General features: G+C 44.2%; 1 protein-coding gene across 7 annotated transcripts in view; it reads right to left on the bottom strand.

The window, feature by feature from the left end:
• Positions 1-19,722, bottom strand: part of PDE10A (phosphodiesterase 10A) — a 546,077-nt gene that overhangs the window by 223,119 nt on the left and 303,236 nt on the right. The window contains exon 1 of one of the 7 annotated variants that reach the window (XM_019628190.1): positions 2,862-2,884. The exons of the other annotated variants lie outside the window; for them this stretch is intronic. The gene's annotated coding sequence lies outside the window, so the exon portion shown is untranslated. Of the gene's footprint in view, positions 1-2,861; positions 2,885-19,722 lie in introns of those variants that run through there. 7 annotated transcript variants of the gene reach the window in all.

Raw genomic sequence — 19,722 nt, 5'->3', positions numbered from 1 at the left:
TCTCCACCAGCACAGCCACGCTCCATGAGCTGTGATCACCAGAAAGTAGACCTGAGAGGCGGCCACTGCTCAGAGGGTAACAGACAGTGGTTTCGGATGGGAAGCGTCTGTTAGTCTCCATTTCCTCCAAACTCTGGCAAGCCTAGGTGGTCTGCAGTCCCCTCCCCCACCAGACACCAGTAAGCAAACATTGGGGACACACTCCCTTATGGCACTTGCATGAGCAATCATCTTCACATCAGAACATGATGTGAGAAACAAACGTGTATGGCTTTATCTCAGACCAAGACGAATGGAAATAGAAGTACACAACAGGGAACCATACTAACGTGGCCCACAAGACATCTTTTCCAGCACGCGTCTCACTCACCTCACGGCATGTCTTTTGTGAATAACTGTGACAATATCTAGGCATCCACTCACCGAAAACTAAAACCCTATCAATTTAACCAGTAGGGAACGGATTCAAACAGAAGGACATAAGAACTCTCAGCAAAGTCCCTTATGACATTTGCAATCAGAAACGGTGTTTAAGATGAATACACTTACACATTTGACACATTCAACATTAAAAAACAACCAGGAAAGGGGATTTTCTCTTTATTCAAGAGTTAGTTCCTCTTTCACAGTTACGAATTTTCCTTCATATACCCACACTTTATGCTGAAAAGCAAACCTATCACTTTGTGTCTGTGCCTTGTATCACATGTTGCAATAGACAGTGATGGTAGTTTTCCCACAGAAGCTGCCCATTAAAGGGAATGTCAGACCTTCTTTGCATGTGTTTGCATACTTTTTGAATGTATCACACTCGATAACCCAGTAGTAAATGAACCGAATACTTACTTGATCATAGTCCGGAAACTGTGTATTTGCGGACACTGAGGAAACCCACAGAGCTGTAAATTAGAGCTTGTAAGACTTATTATTAGTCACAACTAAGTGAGAAATTATCTGAGTCAAAATGTAGCGATGAGCTTCTCTTCTGAAGAGCAACATGAAAGTTAAGGACGCAGTGACATTTTAGCTAACCACCGCACCCCAGCCCTCATTGCTTTCCTCGGCCTCAAACCCCTCCATAACTACTATAACCAACTCCTTATCTCCAGACTCCGCTTTGGCCCCAAACGGAACTGGACATCTCCCTCTACACGCTAGCCCCTCGTCCTGGGCCCTCTGCTCATCACCCATGTCTGACACCTGCAGGTCCTCCTGGGACCCGGGCCATCCTCCCATCTCAGCCACGTGTGGCCATAAGCCCCGGGTCATCCTATCACGTCACACAGACGTCGCTCACTTATTGCCACACCTTCTGTCAGTTACTGGGCCTGACACACTCCCTGGGCTATGTCCCCGCTCTGCTAACTGCCCTCTGCCTTGGCCCCGCTCCACACCACTGCTCGGCAATGCCAAAGCAATCCTCGTCAACGCTGATTTCCTAGTGCTCCTCACACTCCCGTCCTTAGACGCTGTTAGCCACTCCTCACACTTGAAGATAGTCACAACTGTTAACATGGCTCAGAAAGCCTCCGAAAATCTGATCCTAAATCACCTCTTCAGCTTCACCCCCCACTTCCCTCCTGGCGCTCCTAGCGCTTGTCTCCCGCAGGGCCTCCCCCACCCCCCCCCTTGCAGAACACGCTGCTGCTCTCCCTTCCAGAACGCTCCCCCTCCCACCCACCTCCACCCCAACCTGCTTCACTCCCACTTATATTTTACATTGCACTTTGCTATGACTTTTTCCAACAAGTTCCCCCCCAAAACACCAAGCCTGGATGAAGGGTTCTCCCTACATTCTCTTTGGGAATGAAGACAATTTTTATTTTGTTCACTGTGGTAGTTCCAGCACTAGCTGAGTTCTGGGCACATAGGAGGCATTTAGTAAATATCTGACTGACTAGTTAAATGAATTCAAATGGAGAAAATATGTTAAAAATCCCTACTCTGTTTCAGTGAGGCTCCTGGTCAAACAGAAAGGAGAAACAGAGGGTAGGAGCTGTTCATTGTAAAGAATGTGACCAAAGAAGAATTGAAGAAAAATGGTAAACTCACTGGACACAATTTACAAAAATATACGTGAAGTAAATAGTTTAATTCCATTCATTACGTTAAGCTAAAACAAATCTGACAAGGTAGCCAATTAAGTTGCAACAGTGATACACTATCATTTTAAGTGTCAGTTTTCTAAAAACACGTGTTCAGATACTCTCAACAAACTCTGTCGGATGTTTCTGATACTGAAGTGATGAAGGCAGGCCTGGATGTTTTCTGTGAAAAACAGAAGCCAAAGCCAAGGTTACTAGGCTGTGACGAAAGCAAGAAGGTGCTGTCACATGGTTATTTTTTTAATAGTTTATTTTAAAAATTATAAAGCATTAGATCTGAGTGTCTGAGAGGTCCTTTTAAATGACAGGCATCAAAATACTAAAAGTTTTGTTTTGAAACTCCTTTTGCAAAGTATTATTTCATGCATAACAACAAAACTTATCTGGTCAGTTTAGACTAATTTTATTAGGTTACCACTCGGTTTGTTTTACTAAAATGCAAGTGACTCTTCATATTAATGCTGCTCCCCGTCAGCATTCACTGTGAGCTTACACCGTTCCCCCGTTTGTGGTCACTTGTGTTTTCGGGTTCCCATGATCTAAGCCGTGTTCTCGCTGGGTGTGCTCACTGCCAGGACGCATGGACCACACCCTGAAGGCCAAAACCCAGGGACATCAGGCAAAATCTGTACTCAGTGATCTGCAGCAGATATGTTAAAGCCTAGTTTTTCACACAAACTTGAATCTTCTCCCTTAAGCTTGACGCCTGATTTGCAGTTTAGAAATATTGGCTTTTTAGTAAGTTCTTGCACTTACTTTCCTCTGCTTTCCTTTCCAAATGCACCGAAGGAATTTTCCAGGTCAGATGTGTCTCAGTCCCGTCCTGGGCCCTATGCACATGACACAGGAAGCACGTGAGCAGAACTAAGTATAAGCAGTAACTGTTATATATTCTGCTCTCCTTACCCCAAACTATCAGGAGCCAATTGATAAAATTCTTCTGCAACTAAGCGCTCTCTTTAGCACAAAGCCTAGTTTCAAAGGGGCAAGCATCCCTAACCGTATTTAGCAAAGAAACAGCACAAGGTTCCAGGAGGGAGTGACCTTCGTCGGCCATTGCAGGGATTCATGAGTAGCTGCTCCTTGGCAGGCAGTAGTAAACACTTTTTAAAAAATAATTATGTTTGCCCCCAAGTAGCTTTCACTTCTTTGGAGAAACATTTTTTTTTTTTAAGATTTTATTGGGGAATCGGGGAAGGGGAACCAACAAGTTGCTGTCCTTTTGTTCTTCAGTCTAGTTGTGGAGGATGTTGCTTCACTGGCCCATGTTGGTATTATCATTGCACTCTTCCTGGGCGAGGCAGATCGGTCACTGGCTACTGGACGGCCACTCACAGTGGCTCACAGCAGCTCATACCAGCTGCCAGCCGCTCACGCTGACTGCCGGCCACACACAGTAGCTCACGGCAGCCCACTGCAGCTTCACTGCAGCCTACGCCGTCACCGGTGACTCACGGCAGCCCAGCTCCAGGTCGAGCTGTTGTTCACCATCTTAGCTGTAGAGGGCACAGCGTCACTGGTCCTCATGTGGGATCCGAACTGGGGCCCTGCTGCTCAGAGCTGGCGTCCCAAGCCAACTCCTAACCAACGTGCCACTCGGCCGGCCCTGGAAAAACATTTTCTTTAGGCAGATAACCTCAAGGATGCAGAGCTTTGGAGGGCTTTTCTAAAGTTTCTTTGCGTTGACAAGACATTATAAGATACAGGTAATGCAAATGGAGGAGCCAATCATCGCCACATAGATGCCAAATTAATGTCCTACGAGCACATGAGTACACAGCCTCCGAATTTCAAAGGCTAGCTTCCCTCTAGCACAGAGGGATGATCTGGATATCAGACAACTTATGACAGATTCTCTTCAGTCCCACAACTCAAAATGCAGTTGTTTCCTGGGCAAATAAAAGTCAGACTTGATTTGTAAACAACAAAGAAAAAGGCACACACGATATCGTACCAGTATTTTCACATAAACAATTCAACCTCTCTGTACAAATATTTGAGAACAGATCATTTCCTCACTATTTTGCTGGAAATAAAAATTTTATTTTTCTCATTATACTGGCAACCATCTCTTGAATGTATGCAGAGTGAGTCAAAGCTCGGCCTGTATTACTAGATGCCTGAAATCAAAGCTATGGGCACAACTCCAAGAAAACACATCACAGCACTAACACGACTCATAACGCTAAGGGGTTCCGACCCCATCCTTAAGCTGAAAGGGCAGGAGACGCTCAGGCACAAGAAGCACCACCTGAGAGAACAGCGCGTCCCGTCCTGTCACCTCACTCCACCATGCCAGCTGAACCCCCGCAATGTCAAATACCTAAGGGAGCAGGGCCTGGGAGTCAGACTGGGCTCAGCCTCAGGAACAAGGGGCCTACTGCACGGCCACACCTCCTCAATTCAGTGTGAGCAATTCCACTGAAAATGAGCCTTCACATCTGAGCAGCTAATGTGGGGGAAGCAGTGAATAGAGACCTCGGCTCCCTGGAAAGTCGGCTACGACGGTGCAGAACCCTCCGGCCTGCCAGGACTGAGTGTCTCCCAGGACACGGGCTGTTCCTGCTACAAGTGGGGACATCCCAGGCCAGCCCCAGCAGTCGGTCAGCCTGCCCGGTACAGATGTAACTACAGAGTGAGATTTAGCCACGTCAAAGGTCAGCCAAACAAATTCGATCTTAAAAGCAGAAAAAGCTTCACCTGCCTGCTGCTCTAAGGACCCAAGCTATTTCCACAGTTCTCAGGAGTGAAGGAAAGCGTCACCAGTGAAATGATGACCCAGAAATAAAGGCTGCTTTATCCACATGTAAATTACACATATTAATTTTAAAATGTTAGAAAATCTGGCCAATAAAATAATCAGAGACTATAGTGACCCTGCTTCTCTGACAGCAAAAAATAATTAATATATAATCTATAACACATTACATATTATATATGTACATGTACACACTGTATATGTGTTGTTTAAATGTGTATTTGCCACACTGATGAAGCATGCATAAAAAAACCCACGGGGATCGATACAAGTGTGTAGTAATTTGGAATTAGTTTTTCACTGTGTTAGCATTACAAAATATCATACCCATTGTGTCTGATAGATCATTCTCCTAAACGGTTTCCTTTCTTCCTGTGATGGTTAATTTTATGTTTTAACTTGGCCGGGCTATGGTGCCCCGTTGTTTGATCAAACACCAGTCTACATGTTGCTGTGAAGGTACTTTTAGATGTGATTAACATTTAAATCAGTGGACTCTGAGTAAAGCAGATGGCCCCCCCATAATGTGGTGGGCTTCGTCCAATCAGTTGAAGGCCTTAAGAGCAAGGACTGAGGTTTCCCCCTAGAAGAAGCTTCCAGCATGCTGCTCTGCAAAATTCAGGCTCAAGACTTTACCAACTCTTATGTGGGTCTCCAGACTGCCAGCCCCCACAACCACATAAGCCAATTCCTTACAATCAATCAAGCTCAATAGGTAAGTAAGTAGGTAGGTAGGTAGGTAGGTAGGTAGGTAGGTAGGTAGGTAGATGATAGATATATCGACAGACAGATGATAGATCAATGATAGACAGATAGAGACAGACAAGATAGACAGACAGATGATAGATACAGATGATAGATAGATAGATGTAGATAATAGATGATAGATGACAGAGAGATTTATTGATTAATAGATAGACACATAGGCACACTATTGGTTCTGATTGGGATTGGTTCTGTCTCCCTGGAGAACCCTGACAAATACACTTCCTCTTCTCTCCACCCTAAAACCCTAATGGCAAAACATGCACACACAGTGGAGCCATCAGAAAACACCTTCTGTTGAAAAGTTATGCTAGAAAGAAACTCGGTAAAGAAAGAAGTTTCTTTATAATCAACTTAGAGGCCAAGGGACTCTGCCAGGTGCTAGGCCTGTTAATTATGGCACAGGGGTTGCAGACAGACAGACAGACAGAAAAGGAGCCAGACAAATCTAAACACTCAAAGATAAATGTGATCGAGGGAAGCACATGTGATACAAACTTTTAACAATGGTACAAAATTATTACATATTTTCAATTACTTAAAAAAGAAGGAATAGTAGCTTGGGAACACATCACGGACGACAACCTCTCCAGAGTTAAATGACTGCAACTGACTAGAAAGGTTGCCTCTCAATATCCCACTGAAGTCGGTGTAGACTTGCTTTATACATAACCCGCATCCTCATTTATCTGGATTATAAACCAAGGCCAATATACGTCAGCATAACAAACAATAATGAGTGTGAATTATAAAACTCTTAAACCCTCAGAATAGAGACTAGTTGACGTATCTTCAACCCTCAGAAATAAGAGAACGGTGTGAGTAGCAGTCCGGAACCAGCTCGCCAAGGTCCTGAAACTGCACTCAGAGGCCCGGTCACCTGGTCTCTCTGCCATCCGCTCTCCTTATGTGTTCAGTAAGGGTGACCGTCACCCCCTCACAGGGATGTGCTGAGGCTTAAATATTACAATAATCCAGGCAAAATGCTCCCTTAAACAGTGCCTGACACGCAGTAACTACACACCAACATCTGTTTCTATCAGGAACAGCTTAAGTGACATCAGTTTGTCCTGATTTGGAGGTCCGGCGGCACACATACATTTTTAGGCAAAATTTGAAAGATTTCCTCCAAAATGGTAAGTTGTTTCAAGTGTGGTGCTTCCAGGGGTGGTGAAATTCACTGATGCAATAAACTGGTCTAAACCGCCCAGAATGACAGATAACTGGATTTGGGCTCTGCGTTTTCCTACGAGCAAAAAGAACTGTAATGCTCTGAACATTCAAAGTGCTGGACTTAAAAAAAAAAATCTACAGCCTGAAATGACCCCTTACTTAACTGAGGGCAGATCCACGTGTTGGAAAAGCCCAGACTTTGTCAGTTGTCAGAGTCTCTGATATCATGATTTTCATGACGTCTGTTATTTTTTTAATACAGAGACAAATGACTTTACACTATTTCAGGATGTTTAATGTGCAAGTAGGCAGATGGTGCTGGAGGACGCGATGACTAAGCATTGAAAAAACTTTGAAGAGTTCCTAAGAGGTGCAGAAACAAAGCTGGGACGCAGTTGGTGTTCAGTGGCAGCGCACTCAAAGGCCGAGATCCAAACCGACTACAGTGCAGACAAAACTTAATTGCAAACCGCCCGCTGCATAACTTGTATTCTTTGTTCTCCTCAAACACCAAGGTGAGAACAGAGTTGGGAGGGAAATTCCGGAAAGCTGTGTGCTGTGCGCTCACATGAGGTATGACTGTAACACCATATGCTTAGGGACCATTAGAAAACAGTGTCCCCACCTGGAACTTTAAATATAACACTGCACTTAGAAAGCCAGCAAACAAGTCATTTGATGACATTTTCAAATCCAGACTTTTTATGTTTTTAATTAGATCTAAATTAGTTTATAAACTGTCCAAGTAAAGCATGAAGAAATATTAAAAACTACTTTCAATTAGTCTAGTTTGAGTCATGAGATTTTTTAAAATTAAAGCACACTAGAGAATTTTAATGAGCTGAAAAGGAGCAATTGCTTTCAATTTAAACACTAACAAGAATAAATTGTTATCATATTAAATCACTCTTACTGTACGAGTTTCACTTTGCCTTCAATTAAACACCATTGTCAACATAAAGATCTCATCCACAATTAGGAAAAATATTATTTGAGACAATACTTCAAGTTCCTTGAAAGCTTCATAACTTCGGTCTAAAAGCAGAGACTACAAGCATGGCTATTTTGCCACTGATGTGAATGTATTTAAAGATCGCAATTATGTGGAAAATGGATTTTAGCAATTCTATACCATTTAAAGCTTAGGGACTTGAGGTAATAATCATACAGACCTGTGTTCCCTCTCTCCCCACACCCCCCTCTCTGTTAAATAAATAGTTAAGGGGGCTTGTTTGAATGGAATTGAGACTTTCCAGGTCCATCTCTGAAGCCATTTACGTGTCTGGATGGACACTGAGCAAAAGCTCCGCCATTGGTCCTGCCTGGGAGGGGGCTCAGCGGGGAGAATACGGGGGCCTCCGTGGGATCCCACTTTCCATGACAGACTTCAGGGTAAGATGAGTTTTCTTTCATGGTTGAGTGTCATAAGATCAACTAAATCCATCGAAACACTCATATTATTTGTGGGGTTTTTTAAAACTATATTGGGATATAATTCACATATCATACAACTAACCTATGTAAAGTGTACAAGCCAATGGTTTTTGGTATATAACCTCTTTAACTGTACTGGAACTATGTGACACAAAATCTGCCATTTTAACCATTTTTAAGCATACATTTCTATGGCAGTAGATGTGAAAGACAATGCCGTGCAACCTTCACCCTATCTAGTTCCAAAAGGTTTTCATCAACCCAAACAGACACTCCAACCGCTGAGCAATAGCTTCCCTTTGCCCCTCCCCCAGCCCCTGGTAACCTCTGCTCTACTTTCTGTCCTCATAAATATGCCTAAATAGCTCATAGGAGTGGTCTCATACAATATTTGTCCCTTTGTATCCGGGAATGTCTTCAAGGTCCATCCATGTCTAGCATGTTTCATTGTGTCCTTCCTTTTTAAGAGTGAATAATATTCCAGTGGGTGTATACACCATCTTCCCTTTATCTACTCGCTTGCTGATGGTCATTCGGTTGCTTCCCCCCTTTGTCTGTTGTGAATATACGTGACAATAAACATTAGCATACAAATATTTGTTCAAGTTCCGATGACGATTCCTTTGGACGCACCCAGGAGTGGGATTGCTGGGTCATAAGGTAATTCTGTGCTGAGCTCTCTGAGGAACTGCCAGGCTGGTTTCCCTTACGGCTTTACATTCCCACCAGCAGCGTACGAGGGGCCCGACTGCTCCGCACCTCGCCAACACCTCCTTTCCACTGATTCTATTACAGCTATTGTAGCAGGTGCGAGATGGTGTCTCGTTGTGGTTTTGACTTGCATTTCCCTGATGGCTAATGATGTTGAGCATCTCTTCATGTGACTAATGGCCATCTGTATGTCTTCTTTGAAGAAATATCTATTCAAGTCCTTGGACCATTTTTTAATTGAATTGTTTGTCTTTTGTTCTTGAGTTTTAGGAGTTCTTTATATATATATATATATTTATATATTTAAATCCTTATCAGATAAATGATTTCCAAATATTTTCTCCCAGTCTGTAGGTTGTCTTTTCACTTTCTTGATAGTGTCCCCCGAGAGACACAAAAGTGTTTAATTTTTATGAAGTCCACCTGATCACGTGTTCCCTCTTGTTGCTCGCGCTTTTGGTGTCATGTCTAGAATCCACAGCTCCTATGACAGCTATCACCCACTTTTTGAAAGTCTGCTTTACACCACTTTCCTTTAAGGAAAGACCTACATTAGTTCTGTTTTCACAAAAGAAATCCGAAGAGGATTTTGGCTTTCCAAAACAGGTGAAAAGTGAAAAGAGTGTTGAGGCTTTGTTTTGCAAGAAGGCTTAAGAGGCAGCAGCACCCCAGGCAGGGAGCCGTGGCCCCACCAGCCTCCATCCCGGAACTACACTCGCATCTCTGTCAGCATCCAGCTGCTGGAGCTCTGACCTGAGTCTGTGAGCACCTGGGCTTTCCTTCCATGTAGCGTGTCCATTGGCGAAGTGTGTCCCAGGGCAGCAGAAAAGCCTAAGAGAGCTCGTAACATAAAACTGGACATAATTAGCATGTTGATGGCAGTGAATGAAGCAAAGACACTGTGGGTGCATTGAATTTAGAGTCTGGAAACGTTCAAACAATGTTCCATGTGCATTAATGGTAATTGCTTCTTCGCTTTACGTCATTTCAGCTTAGGAAGGAACGCTCTACTTTCAGATAGCGGAGGAAACTGGTTGTTTTTGAAGGCAGCTGTTCCTTTTCACCCCTTGTCCTAGTTCTTAGTCCTCATTATACACGTGGATCACGCGCTGCCTGACCACCACAACTAACCCTGGTCAAACACGTTTACAGAACACAGGTGGAAGTGAAACGTATTCCTTCTTAGAAATACAGATGTAGGATATACGCTTCTACTTACAGAAATGTATACCTGACGCTCCTGTGTTAGATGCAGATGGGGAAAGGGTGACACAATCTCACAAAAATGCATGATGCCGGCAGCCCAGAGAAAGATCTAATGCCCAGGACCTGTCCACTCACAGTATGTCTTCTGAGGAGAAAGGGTGATGAGGAAAGAAATCTTGGAGACAGAGCAAAAGGGCCAGCTCCTCCCCAACCACGTCGAACATCTGTCCCGCTCGCTGCCCTGCACATCAGCCCAATGCGAGAAACTGTATTTTACCAATAAAAGAAATAGAGGTGTCAACGTGGCTGGAATTACTGTTTTCCTGTGAAGGTGAAAGCCGCCGCCTAGCGATTATCTTTTCATGGGATGGAGGAGGGTTTAACTTCAGCTCAAGCATTCGGCATTTCACAAATGCACACGCCATACTGACATCTCCCCAGGCGGAGGGAAGGGAGCATCAAAAAGCAACCCCCTTGGCACAGTTTAAGTGAGACAATTTGGAGCAGCGTGAACTGTCATCAATGATTTCCTTCCAGAAGTGACTGCCGCATTACGTACCTCCCTCCGGATTTATCAGTTACAGCATGCCGTTCATTATATGTCTGAATTAAATAATCCCCCACCTGTTTTTCATCACATGAGGGGTTTCACTGTTACAGCACCATGGATAAACAACATTGTACACAAATAGGAACTGTCGATAATTACCAAGAATAGAGGGACAGACAAGCCGTGCCCCACAAGGCAGTAACCTATCAGTGTGTCACATGTGTCCGTCAGGTATCGGGTCTTACACAGAGCCTAAGTTTAAGGAAAACATCCTTAGACACAGAAGTGGACTACAAACTACCCCCACCAAAAGATAGAACCCAGTGCCCAAGGTGACAGTGACAGCACTGGACTGTTTATCAGAAGGGATATTAAGAGGCTGAGGCTGCAGAGGCCTGGGGTGGATGCCATCCCTTGCTAAGCAGGAAGCCACAGAAGCGATGCTGTTTTTGCGTCAAAGGAAATGGAATTCCAGTTTGAGTTCAGGGCTTGTAAGAAAGCTCAGATAGAAGCGTGTGATGGGAATGTCAAATACAGCTAGTCAGGATGTCCCTGGGGACAGAGAACAGTGGGACCTCTCTCTCTCTCTACATAGATATTTCTTCATACTATAATTCTAACAAACTTCTTACATGTCAGGGGATCAGCCTGAGATGCACGGATTTGAGAATGAGATGCCTGAAGAAAAGAGCTGTGTTGTGTCCTGCATCTTGGCAGTCACCGCAGAGCTCTGAGACAGGAGGGCATGGCCATCACTGTATCCCCAAAACAAGCTTCTGACTGCAAATTAAGAACAAAACAGATGGACTTACTATGGCTTTGCTCCAAGGATCCTGGTAAATCTTGGTAGAATTTCACCCTGCTTACACAGCCCTCTGGGTGAAGGGGCCGTGGAGAGAGCGGTCCTCGCACACGTCGGCACACCAGAGCAGAACGGACTGGTCGAGTCCAGTGGCTTGAGTCACACAGACAGGGACATGTGCCCTGTTAGGACCAGAGACCCCAAACACACAGAGACCTGCAGGGCTCCGGGACATCTGAGTAACACGCTTCTGTAAAACATTGTGTGCCTTTTGCTGCTATTCAACTAAGAATTGCGTGCCTGGCCAAAAGAAGAGCACCATCCTAGCTTAAATGCACAGGGCAGAATGAATGAATAAATGAATGAATCGCCATCACGTTATGTATTTTACAGTCAGTCAATATGCTGAAAGACATTACCACACAACCCTTGAAATGAGCGTACCTCACTCATTTCTGAGAATAAAGAAAGTCACTGTGCAGAAACAGAGCTCTTATCGTGGCTGGAGTTTAACACTGCAGAATAAAGCAAGAGTCTATGCCTTACACACCTCTGACGTGTTGACTCTTCTCTACCTCAAAACAAAGCCACTAGAGAGGCTTTACATTTTGCAGCCCCAAAGCAGCGGGGAGATATTAAAGAATGAAGGACAAGGGCCACTAGTGGGCCCACTGCATGAAGTTACTGTCCCTGGAATACTGTTCAGAAGTGGCCTCTCCACGCTGAGGGCACTGCATGCTCGCATCGGGACACATGCTCCAGGAACACGGGAGCCCCCTCTTCTATGCTGAAGTGGCCTGGTCACTCCCGGAGGGGGCGGGGAGAGCCCAGAGGACATAAGGTCAGCACTACCACCAAAGGTAGGCACAAGGACCCACCCGGCCACTTCCAAGGGGGGATCGCCTATTATAAGATATTTACAGGTCTGCGTTTCCCCTGTGGTTACAGAAAGGGCAAGGTGATAAAACTGGAAAGCTCCCACTGGAAGAGAGAGAAGATGGCATACTTCAGAAAAGAAACCAACCAACAAATGAATCTTTCAAAACCCAGCATTGATGTCTCCCAAGGAAACAGGGAACGGTCACTGGAAGAGAACTGGGGAATCGAAATAGTTTAGATCGTTTTTATTTTTGAAAATTCCTCTTTTCCCACAGTAGCTGTTTTCCTGGAGCTGTGTGTACACACTGAATTCTGATAAACCGAATTCTAAATTAAAAGACGTGCAGGGCATGCTATTTAAGCACATCCTATCAGTAGAACAGTTTTTTCCTGAAATGAATACTGAGTGGTCATCGACATGAAGAGTGCATCCACCTTCCGTGCCTGAGTCGGTAGGTCTGGGGCAGGGCCTGAGCACTCTGAGAACACCTGCCCTAGATGAGCCTTGTAAACCTGTGGGGGTGTTTGGCTGTGGTATGGAGGTGTCTGTCTCCAGTCCGCCCAGTGAAGTTCATCTGTGCTTATGCAGCCTCCTGACTTACTACACTGAACTTATTTTCTCAAGAGAGACCCTGGCATGGTTGGTAGACGGAGACAGACCCCCCCAGCGGAAGATGCTACCGCTTACTTCCTGTAAACAGCACTCGACTGTTTCGGGACTGTACAGAATAACGAGTAGGTGAGGATTATTCACTTTGCCTTGTTCAGAGAACGCATTGCAAGCACAGCAAGCACAAAGACAGCACGCTAAACAGAAACGAAGGAGGTGACCAGGAGGCTAGGGAAACGGGGACAAGACGACACACACCCCACAATGACACGCACGCCACAGATAAGCCAGCAATTTGACTGCAAGCATTCCAGCCATCGAGGTGACAGTGCAGACCACTCATCTGCACAACTCAGAGTCCACAGAATAAAGCAAACCACCCATTCAGGGAACACACCACAGGGCCCCTGGGGTCAAGAGAATGGCGGCGACCCCAACTGCCAGTCTTTCACGACAAACTGTCAGTAGCCACAACCTCACTTATCACGTCCCCTGTGCTTCCCGCTGACTGTGAGACGGTCCAGGTGAGTCCACAGGTGTCTGGCCTGGCTTAACTCAAGCTGCTAAGTGACAATCGTTGCTCTGTCCTACGTCCTGAGAAGTGGCTGGACTACACTCCTCCAGGTTGCCGGCTAAATTGAGATCCATCTGCTTTAATCGACACCTGAGACAGAGGGACGGGGGGAGACACCCTGGCCACCAATGAGAAGCCAAGTCACACTCCTAGTAGAGGCCACCTCACCGTCACGCCGAGGTGCCCACGGGCTTCCCTGGTCAGGGGCAGTATACTCCTTCTTGGGAAAACGTTTGGCTCCACTCTAATGGAGAGATGAACAGGCAAGTAAGGTCCCCAAATAAACAATTTTACAGTGCGCGCCTAGCATAGAAATTAGATTTACGAAAGGCATCAGAAGAGGGTAATGTCCCCAAAAGGATCTTACTTGTTCCCATTATCTGTGAGGAGTGGTTGTTATTTATCATTTTATGAGGCTGAATGCAGGCAACGGGTTAGTCTTGGCACAAGTACCCCATCACAGATTGGATCTGTCTTCATGGTACAAAGTCAAGTGGTGTGGGGGTGGGTAGGTGTGGTGAGTGTTCACTGCTGTTCCAAAGAACGGGGGGTTTGTTAATACACTGCTTCTTGCGGACTGTACACTCACAGACAGCCCACTACATGGCTTAGTGGATAAGGAAACTTGCAAAAATCCTTAAGTCCTTATCTGCAGACAGTTAACTCAGGAAACCTCTGTCCGTAGCAAGATTCACACCAGCTCTGGAATTACTCTATACAATAAAATAAATGGATGCTTTGGTAACAGTATATGGAGATCTATTTTAACTTACTCCAAAAGGGATTTGTGACCAGTCTAAACACTTTCTTACCTATGCATTTGGTATAATTTTTTTCAGCAACTTGGAATTACTTCTTAGAACAGTCTCATTTATGTTCAAACAAAGGAATAGATCTGTTCCAGTCAAAATTTTTAAAGACCATAGCCTTTAAAGAACATAGCATTATCTTTATTTTTGGTGAGCTATATAATTGGAGCATTCAAAGAAAGAAGGTATCTTTAATAACCATCTGAAGGAAAAAACATGAACACAAAATGAAGAAATAGGACTATCATATGTTCATTTAACGAAAGCCAAAGACTCTACTGTCTTAACAGGAAAATGTTAACTACCATACAATTACAGTAAGCTGCTTATGCGCCATGTTTCAGAGTAACATTTAAACTGAGTGCAAATATCACAGCAAGTGTTATCGTTATGTAAGCATCTCGGTGTAATATGAACTGTTCCCATGACCTCTAGGAAGTCCCTAGGCGGTGGTTCTCTATTTATTCTACAAATTTCAAACGCATAATTCTATCTGTAGATAGACACTGACATTCATGCAGCGAACAAAACGCCCTCGTTTACCTAGGGCATGTGGCACACATTATGAAAGGAATCCGTAGTCCTTCATCTTGGGTTACAATAAATCCGGGAAACAGATCCCATACGCTTGTCCCCACACATTTTATCCTATTAGCAAACAGAGCGAGTTCATTGGCTACTTGCAAAAAAAATGTTTGACACACCACACACACCCCCCTCAAAACAAAGTTATAACTTATCTTGCGAAGCAAAACTGAGGATGAAAATAGGGAAATACAATTTGATAAATTACATCTGTGCAATCTACGGCTTTCAACTGATAGAGGATTTTAAGGATTAAACGTCAACCAGAAAAACGGCACCCTCTAATCTTACTGCAACCTACAGCTCTCTGCAAAGTCTCCACCAGGCAGAGCGCAGGCCAAGCGGCCCTTACGGGAAACCTCACATCCCAGGTGGTCCATGGCCAGGAGCTGTTGTGTCCCACGACCCACAGCTGTCTGTTCTATCTGCGTCCAACAGTAAACGTGATACTCACTATTCAAATCGGGAGGTCTGCTGCTCGAGCCACTAGTTTGCAGAAACCGGGGCGAGTGTGTACGCACCCACGTGAACACCCAGCTGTGAGACTCACTGCAGGTGCAAAGGAGCCTCCTTCTGATCGTGTGTCGGCTTCCTTTCGCCAGGCGTTGCTCGATCCACCGGACAAGCCGCCTGCTTCCCAGAGCAGCCCAGCCCGGCCTCCTTCACTTCCAAAGGTGAGGCTGGCGATGGAGAGGGCACGGCAGTGTGTCAGGACCACCATCCCAGCTGAGGGCCTCTCGCCAAGTCACGTGACACCGGCCAGCCGGAAGAAGACAAGAACTGTATGGTTTCACTCATAAGGGAATAAGAATCAAAACCCACGTGTGATGTGTACAGCCAGCACCTGCCTCTCTAGCAAGCTGGCCATGACCACACCTGAGGTGATTAATGGAAAGTCCTCAATAAAGGAAATAATACATTCAGTGCATTGTCCCAGGCTCCCAAGAACAAGGGACTACTGTTTTCATTCTGTTTTATAGATGAGGTAAGTGAGGCACAAAGACGTTAGTAGCTTCGTTCTCACTGATGGGAGGTGACAAGCCAGGACCTGGAGCTGCAGGTGTGGCCCGAGGGCTGAGGTTCTGAACCACTGCGCAGAGAGAGGGTGGCAAGGAGCATGGGACACAGCTGAAGCCACACACCGGTCAGCAGGATGGCCACATGCTCTACCCAGGGCTTTATCACTGCCCACATCTTCCCCTGCCCCTCCCAAGTGTGCTGGGCCTTCCAAGGTGAGCGTTTAGGACCAGGAAAACCTCTCTGTGACAAGCACAACTGTACGTGACCCTGAACGACTCAGTGCAACCTGTTCCGCTTCCAGAAACTGAGCTTTCTGGTGGATGGTGGTAACACACACACACACACACACACACACACACACACACAAACTTTGGAAAAGTACCCACATTTGAGATGAGAAAATGAATTATACATCCAATCAATATTCAGTAAATACTTTGTGGAACTCCTACTATGTCAGGCAGAACAGTAAAATGGCAAAGACAACAGCATCCTTTTTAAGGGTACGTAAAGGACTCCGCACCAGTAGTAGGGATTTCTTCTTACCCAAGAGTGGGAGGAAGGTGAACAGGGACCCTGAGCATGGCCCTCCCGGGTACAGCTGGAGACCCCCCCAGATCTGTCCTAAGGCCATTACAGTCATCGCTGAATTCTCTGGGGGATAGTAATGCAGTAAAGGCAGAGCGCCAATGCAGAAGGCAAAATCTAACTTGAATTTCCCTACAGCCAAAAACTAATTTCTAAAGATGCGCCTATGTCTCTACCTCTTGAAGTAAGAAAATGCTTTTGTAGCAATTACTGTCCAGAATCTTCTTTTCCCATAGATTTTTATTCCAGTCCCCATCTCCGCGGTTCCTCCATCCAGTACTTGCTGTTAGGGAATGTCATCAATAACATCTCTTCTAAAAACGGGTCAGAATTTCTTCATGCGGGTTAAAGGGTTCAATTCAAAATGGACATCTAATCAGATTCTAAGATCTTAGAATCCTCCTACCTTTTGCCAAAAAAGGAACAAACTACTGGGTCGTTGTTGGGAAAGTCATGACATATGTTTCTGTTTTTCAATGCAAAAATGCATCATGACTTGCCCAACGACCCACTATTTTAACCTTTTCTATTTGGAAATGATTCTAATAGGCAACACACCCATTCTTCCCTTTGGTTTCACTTTACAATTCTGATTACCATAAGCACAGTAGGAGTCCAAACTAAAAGCAAATAAAAGCTAAATGCAAAGGGGTTTCAATAAAAAAGGAAGGAAGGAAGGAAGGGAGGGAGGAAGGGGGGGACTGCAGGGGAGGCAGGGAGGGAAGGCTGACTCCTCATTTTTATATCAGAAAAAATTTAGTTTTAAAGAAAACCAGTTGAGTTAGCCATTGCCACTGCTGTGTCACATTCTGTAAGGACACACGTGACCCTGTTCCCGTGCTCAGGGTATCTAACCCACACTGGTGTCTAAGACAGAACACTTAAACCCCATATTCTATGCTGTTAACATAACTGCACAGATAAATGCAAAAAAAATAAAAATAAAAATTTTAAAAAGCACATACCATGAAATCTTAAAACTTGATCATTTAAATATATACTAGTCAAAATTGGTAAAAGTTAAGCTCGTCATGCCAAGGTTAAGTCGCCCACAGCACACCCACACTGTATAATAAGGTAGGTATTAGTTGCCTACCTAGCGATCTAAAATAGAATATGGGGATAACAATGGCAAATTAACTGCTATACTAAGGGAGAAGCAGAGTCTGAGTACAGAGAACACACAATTGCCTCTCAAACATTACATAACGAGGAGGAACATTAACTTTTATATTCTGTGTCCCCAAGATTTTGTACAATCCCTAACAATGCATCACATTTGTGCTAAATTTTACAGCTTACTAAGTACTTTCCCATGATTGCATCTTTAGCTGGACCAAAAAGGGAGGGAGGGAGAGAGGGAGGGAAAGGAAGACGCTGCAGGATAGTAAGATGACCACCATTTGACAGATAACAGAAAACCTTCAGAAATGATGTGATTTGCCTAGGTGTCCACAACCAGGAGATGGAGGAATCCATATTCAAACTCCAGTGATTTGATGGCAAGTATTAAGCTACTTACATTACACTCTGATATCATATATTATCGACTTGCTGCTTTATGACTTTTCATTCATTACCTGAGTTTGTACAACTGAAAACGATTTTATTTTTACAGGAAGCCATGCCTATTATAATTCTCAACTGCAAGTAATCAAGATAAAAAATGAAGGTAGACAGAAAAAAACAGTCTATGTGACATCAAATGAATTGAAGTCCTTTAAATGGCATGCATATCACTCTTTTCCTATAAGATACAAGAAACTGTCGGCACGATGTGAAATTTCTAGATGTTGAAAATGTTTTGAAACTGCCAAATCATAAAAATTCTTATGGCTTTTATTTACCAGTTTTTAAAAAATCCTTTAAAAATTGCATATCTTTCTGTTTCTGCATGAATATTACATATCTAATATTAAGGTTTTACACCACTTTCAAATCACCAACCATAATACATTATTTACTCAGTAAACACATATTAAGCAAGTACATCTGCTATTCTTGATCTATAAAGGTTTAAAAGTAAAAATTTCATGCTACTTTATCAACTAATTGGATTGCCAAATTTAAACAAGCTCACTCATATAACTGCAAAACAGGAAGACACAGCTAATTATGTTAGATCCAAGAAAATGTAAAGAACATGAAAACTAAGTAAAAAGCAAGAACTTTTGTGTAACAACTTGCATCACAACTGACTGACTATCCATAACCGCTGGGGGGGCTTCTCCACTTCCTCCCATCTAAAACTTCTTGCTCAAAAGGGTTGAAAATACATCACATTCTTAGCTGGATGTCAGACGTGTAAAATAAAGTTTTGATAAACTATGCAATGTTGTTGCTGTAAGATACGGATTTAGAGCAAACATGGATTGTGTAACAGTTTATACATTTTTTAATAAAATTGCTTATGAAAAATATGCTATAATATTATAAGTTTGGCAAAATGTAATAGAATTCACCCAATAAGCGCACCAACTTGACACTGACTGTTACTCTGTCCAGAACCCTATCAGGAAATACAGAAAGCACTCACACACAAACATCACTCAACCGACATCACTTCTCCAGGAAGGGACGTCACCAGGCAGTGGGTGCACTTCCTGCACAGGCAGGCCCCGCGGGTGGGCCCCACTGTGGTGGGGTAATCACCCACACATGAAGGTGGAGGGGAGACCAGAGGAGACGATGGCCACACGCTGGCCTGGAGGAGAGGACACGGGAGCCTGTGCGAGCCTCACGAGGGGACCAGCGAAGGGCAAGTGATGCCCAAGGGCCCACAGAGGAGAAAGGAAAACACCTTAGCAGATGGAAGGAGGATAAATAAAAACGCATAACTGTCTGGAGTTATTCATTATAGCAGCAAACAGAAATGAGTCCTTTAAAAGGCATTTCTATATTATAAAAGAACAAAAATTGATGTTAACAAAGCTAAAATATTAGATTCTCAATATGTTCAGTAAGAAAGACCTCACACATTTTTGGAAGATTTATATGTAAAAGAACTGAAATCATTAAAAGCCGGCGATTTAAAAGTTACACTTCAATAATCTGGAAATCGGGCCGGCTGAGTGGCTCAGTTGGTTAAGAGCTCGCTCAAGAGTTTGAGCTCTGAGCAACAGCGGTTCGAGTCCAGCCCGAGCTGAGCAGCCG

Source organism: Hipposideros armiger, unplaced genomic scaffold (assembly GCF_001890085.2).
Source record: "Hipposideros armiger isolate ML-2016 unplaced genomic scaffold, ASM189008v1 scaffold_753, whole genome shotgun sequence".
Classification (NCBI taxonomy): domain Eukaryota; kingdom Metazoa; phylum Chordata; class Mammalia; order Chiroptera; family Hipposideridae; genus Hipposideros; species Hipposideros armiger.
The sequence above is the reverse complement of the archived record's forward strand: the minus strand, read 5'-3'. Positions and strand labels throughout refer to the sequence as shown.